Here is a 6,213-nt window from a genome sequence, read left to right on the forward strand (position 1 = left end):
AGCTAGGATTACAGGTGTGAGCCACCGATGCCCGGCCTTAAAAATCTTTTTTAAAAACAATGTGCATAGGGGCAGAAATTATTTTTATAGTAAGAATTTAGAGCAACTGTATTAGAAACTTACTTGACCTGTTAGTAATTTACAAACATTCAGTTTTGCTCTAGTAGGAATTTTAGACACATACTTAAAATCCTGAGATGAGCTCTTTTTATCTGGTACCAGGTCCAAGTCTCCAGACTTGGCCTGTCACCCCTAGCTGACAGGAGAAAAGCACATGGCTGCATTTTTTTTTTCCCAGTCATGGAGCTTGAACTCAGGGCCTGGGCACTGTCCTTGAGCTCTTTTGCTCAAGCTAGTGTTCTACTACTTTGAGCCACAGCACTACTTCCAGTTTTCTGATAGGAAATTGGAGATAGGAATCTCAAGGACTTTTCCTGCCTGGGCTAGCTTTGAACCATGATCCTCAGATCTCAGCCTCCTGAATAGCTAGGATTACAGGCATGAGCCACCTATGCCCAGCCTCATGCCTGCATTTTGACCCAGTTCCCTTTCCAGCCAAGACACTCATAGGCCAACAGAGGCTTACAGTTCCAGAAATCCAAAGTTCATGTTGTGCCTTGGTATACAAATGAGTTTAAAACAATTTAAATTTTAGGGTCCTTCCACCCTTGAAAGCTGCTTGGGTTGTGAGAAGTGGAATGTGCTATCTTTGCTAATTCTCAGCAAGAACCCATGCTCCTATTGGCTTAGTCTTGAGGACTTCAGGATTGGGCCAAATAGGAGAAAGTATGCCAAAACTATCTCCAGAAATCACTTTTAGGTCTCTCCTTCCTACGGAATACAATAAGAGCTAAATCTACTTTTTTGTTAAGGTCAAAGTCTGTCCTTGAACAAGTATTTGTAAAAGATGCTCTTTTGAAATGATTAAAACTAATGATAAATGAAAATGTGTTAGTGTGCATTTCATGTCTGCTTCTTAGACTGGCTTATTTTTTTCTGAGGGGAGGGGTAATGGGATAGAACTTGAATTCAGGGCCTTTGTGCAAAGCATGTGTTTTACCATGGAGCTACACACCCAGTGCTCTTTGGAGGAAACAGTATGATTGTGGAACACCTCAGTTGATGGTTGAGATTTAATCAAAATTTAATTTGATCCTGGGAAGATCAATAAGGCATGTAAAGTCTAGCTCCTTGATCTTTTGTGATACCTCCCTCCCCCAAACCAAGAAATATCTTTCATTTAATATTCCATTCATATATATATTTGGCCACTGTGACAACCTGACCTAAACAAATTTGAGGAATGATTTATTCTGGCTCATGATCATGAATTTTTAGTCCACAGTGTTTGGCTGTATTAGTTCTGAGCCTGCAGGGAGGCAGAGAGAGTATCATGGCTTCAGGCACATGTGACAGAAGCTCCTAACCTCATGATGGGGAGAAAACAGGCAACAATGCAGGGACCAGGGACCAGGGACCAGGTACACCTTCAATCTTCTGGTCTCCAGAGATCTCCTCCCTGAACATAGGTTCCATCTCCTTGTCTACTTTCTCTCCAATAGCACCGCCAGCAGGAAACCAAGTCTTTAACACATGAAATCTGTCAGGAACATTTCCTATTCAAATCATAACAACCCACAAGCTTCACAGGCTACTCCTCAAATATAAATAGTGGAATTAAGAAGAACAGGCGATGTGCAAGGCATTTCATTCTCTACATGTTTGATTATCTAAACTTGTTAAAGGAAACACATTTCTGCTAAGTTCACACTTAATAATCTGAGCTACTCAGGAGGCTGACTTGGTTTGAAGCCAGTCTAAATAGAAAAGTCCTTAAGACTCCATCACTAATTAACCAGCAAAATGTTGGACTGGAGGTGTGGCTCAGGTAGTAGAGCACCAACTGTGAGCAAGCCAAGAAGGAGTCCCTGAGTTCAAGCCCTGACAACAGGATTATATACATTGACACTCTCCCTGTCCCCCCACTCCTTGCACTTTCACTAGGCAACAGCAGTTAGATGTATCAAGTTGAAACAGAGGTGGTAACTACATATAGGGACATGTTCTTTCAATGAAAAACAATAGAATGTTATTCTTTTAACGCTAGTAGGGTTTGGGTTGTATGCAGAGGTAGTATTGTTTAATTAGGAAATTTACTGCCTAAAGAAATAATGGCAGCAATGGCTCAATGGCTTCTCCTCTGCTCAATTTCTTTGCATCTTATATCACATGGTGAATACACCTGCACTTGTTTACACAGGCACCACTTGGTTCCTGGGCTTTGTGGGAGAGAAACACCTGACACTCACATCTCATAGCTATGTCCTCTGTTTCCTGAAGAATGACACATTGTTTGTTTCTTTCAAATACTATCTTGAGGGCTGGGAAAGTGGCTCAGTGGTAGAGTGCTTGCCTAGCATGCATGAAGCCCTGGGTTTGATTCCTTAGTACCACATAAACAGAAAAAGCCAGAAGGTAGTGTGTTAGCCTTGAGCAAAACAAGCTCAGGGACAAGTGCCCAGACCCTGAATTCAAGCCTCAGGACTGGCTTAAAAAAAGAAAAAATCAAATACTACCTTGAGGATTTGGGAATGGAAGTACTTTCCTGGTAATCCACCTTCTAGCCAATGAACAATACAGTAGTTTCTTCCTTTATCCTTGATTTTTTTTTTTTGAACTCTAGCCTGTGTGCTGTCCCTCAGCTCTTCAGCTCAAGACGAGTGCTCTACCACTTGATCCACAACACTACTTTGTTTTCTGAGTGGTTTTTTTTTTGGAGATAAGAGTCTCACAGACTTTCCTGCCCTAGCTGGCTTTGAGCCACAATTCTCAGATCTCATCCTCCTCAGTAGCTAGGATTACAGGCGTGAGCCACCAGCACCTGGCTCCCTATCCTTGATTAGATATCTGTGGTCAACCAAGGCCCATAATTATTAAATAGCAAATTTTGTCTCTCAGTGTAAATCTTTTGACAGGATTTACAGGGGATTGGAGGCATGGCTCAGCTGGTAAAGTACTAGCAATGAACAAAAGCATTAGATACTGAGTTCGAATTCCAATCTCAGACAAAAATAGTAAGAAGACAAATGTCTATTTAAAATCTTTTTTTTTCCTTTTAGCTTTGAAGTCCCTTGAAGGGTGTGAGAGCCCTAGCTACATTTGGGACCTCAGTCCACAGATACAGGATGCTAGGGGGAGCATCACCCCCAGCCCACCCCTCCTTGACCCTCTCCTTTGCCCATTAGATAGGCTCCAAGGAACATACCAGGCCTAAGGAGTTGTTTTAAGAGGAGCAGATGCCTTATGAAATTTAGAAGAGGATCATATATGAATACAGCTTAAGCTATAACTGAAATAATGTCAGAGGTCCAAAGTCATGAAACATTCGTTTAGACAGAATTAGACAGAAATGCCATTACCTCATTCTGCAGGACTCCTAACATGTCTCACATGCATTTTTTGGTGAGTTAAACCCTCTGGAGGGGAAAAAAATGGTTTCTCTTTGGCTAAATGCCAGATTTATAGGGCAACTAAAACTGATTTCTAGGTTGCCATCCATCCACAGTTTCCAAGTTGAACATTTTATTTATGTCCTGAAATTTGCTACTGACTACCTAGGTAATTTCTGGCAAATCAAATCATAAAGAAATAGAATTTTTGTTTAAAGGCCAAACATTTTCTGAATACTTAATGTGTACCAGGTGCTGGTACACATTAAATGTCAATGTATATAAAATACCAAAGTCTGCTAGGCACCATTGGCTCAAGCCTGTAATCTTAGCTACTTAAGATGATATCTGAGAGTCAAGGTTTGAAGCCAGCTCAGGTAGTAAAGTGAATGAGACTATTATTACCAATTAACTATCAAAAAGCCAGAAGAGGAAGTGTGGTTCAGATAGTACCAGCATTGAGAAAAAGAAAGAGAGAAAGGAAGGAAGGAAGGAAGGAAGGAAGAAAGAAAGAAAGAAAGAAAGAAAGAAAGAAAGAAAGAAAGAAAGAAAGAAAGAAAGAAAGAAAGAAAGAAAGAAAGAAAGAAAGAAAGAAAGAAAGAAAGAAAGAAAGAAAGAAAGAAAGAAAGAAAGAAAAAGAAAAGAAAGAAAGGAAAGCAAGCGAGCGAGCGAGCAGGTATCTCTGGGTTTCCTGAACATGGACTTCTGTGTGCCTGGCCTGTCCTCACTAATCACTCAGAAAAGGCTGCGTTTTTCTCAGTCATGAGCCCCCTTCTATGATGTTCACTATCGGAGCTCATTTCTCTGTCCCCCTCAGGTGCTGGAGCATCTCAGAGCCAGAGCAGCTTCCGTCTAAACTGCTGCTTGTCACTGCCTCAGGGGAAAGTGGAGCTCAGGCTGAACGCAACATACTACTCTCATACCTGTAGCCAAAGCAAGCCTTTCTCTCCCAGAGAAAAAGCATTCTTTTTCAAAATTTAAATTTTGAGGGGCTGGGAATGTGGCTTAGTGGTAGAGTGCTTGCCTAGCATGCATGAAGCCCTGGGTTTGATTTCTCAGTACCACATAAACATAAAAGGCCAGAAGTGGCACTGTGGCTCAAGTGGTAGAGTGCTAGTCTTGAGCAAAAAAAAAAAAAGCTCAGGGACAGTGCCTAGACCCTGAGTTCAGGCCCTAAGACTGGCAAACAAAAACAAAACAACAACAACAAAAACACAAATAAATTTTTAGATGATTGTAGATTCATAAGAAATCACAACAATTACAGAAAGGTTGTGCCCCTTAATTAGCTTCTGCATAGTAACATCTTAGGTAATCACACAAGGATGTCACAGCTAGAAAGCTGACACTGACACAAACTGGGACGCTGCCTTGGAGTTAGCCAGTTTGTTTGTTTTGGGTTCTATGCTGGTCTTGGAGCTTGAACTCGGGCTCTTGTGCTTTCACTTGGTGGTTTCCTTCAAGTCTGGTGCTCTAGTTCTATATTTTTGATGGGGATTGTAGGTAAAGAGTCTCATGGAGCCGGGCACGGGTGGCTCTCACCTATAATCCTAGCTACTCAGGAGGCTGAGATCTGAGGTTCACGGTTCAAAGCCAGCCTGGGCAGGAAAGTTTGTGAGACTCTTTTTTTTTTGGGGGGGGGGGAGGGGGGTCCGGTCGTGGGGCCTGAACTCAGGGCCTAGGCGTTGTCCCTCAGCTCTTCAGCTCAAGGCTAGCACTCTACCACTTGAGCCACAGCACCACTTCCGGCTTTTTTTTTCTTTTTGCTTATATGGTGCTGAGGAATCGAACCCAGGGCCTCAGGCATGCAAGACAAGCGCTCTACCACTGAGCCACCTTCCCAGCCCCTGTGAGACTCTTATCTCCAATAAACCACTCAGAAAACCGGAAGTGGCACTGTGGCTCAAATGTTCAGAGCGCTACCTTGAGCTGAAAAGCTGAGGAACAGCACCCAGGCCCAGAGTTCAAGCCCCACAACCAACCAAAAAAAAAAAAAGAGTCTCATGGACTTTTCTGTCTGGACTGGATTGGAAGTATGATCCTCAGGTCTCAGCCTCCCCAGGGGCTAGATGATAGGCATGTGCCTTGAGTAATTGGCTTTATATCAGCATGATGTCCTTTCAAATGCTTCTAAGTTGTACATGTCCATGTCCATGTCCATGGCTGTGTGGTCCTCTTATGAATAAAAGTATCGTGAATAGTTCTTGAACACCAAGTACCCAGTACCCTCCCTAGCACTGTTTCTTGATGCTGCAGTGTGGCTTTCAGATGGCAGTGCCATTTTTCCAAGACATCAGGAATGAGGCACTAAGGCTCAGTCACTGCTGAGCATACTGGCTTCCATCACCATTCCCAGAACCCAGAGGAGAAACAGGAATTGGAGACACTCAGACACTGATTGTTTAGGTCATGGACTTATTTCATGAAGGTAAGTTGAGTCTCTTGGGAGGCTAGGGCAGGATATAGGGAATGGGGCACAGCCCTAGAATGCACAAAACGGATGCTGGAGTGCACCCAGGCCTCTAAGTAGGCAGAGACAAATATCCTATCTACTTTAGGCTCGTGGGCCATTTGTCTTTCTGTTTATCACATATGTTGTGCAAGGCGAGTAGATTAGATAGCTTCTAAAAATTCTCCCCAATTGAATTCCATAAATGTAGATTGGGAGAAGAATCTCAAGCTTGTTAGGGAAACAGTCAGAAGTATTTATTTATTTACTTATTGTTGTGCCAGTACTGGAGCTTGAACTCAAGACCCGAGCGCT

The sequence above is a fragment of the Dipodomys spectabilis genome, unplaced genomic scaffold (assembly GCF_019054845.1).
Source record: "Dipodomys spectabilis isolate Male_0828 unplaced genomic scaffold, ASM1905484v1 ptg000095l, whole genome shotgun sequence".
Taxonomy (NCBI): domain Eukaryota; kingdom Metazoa; phylum Chordata; class Mammalia; order Rodentia; family Heteromyidae; genus Dipodomys; species Dipodomys spectabilis.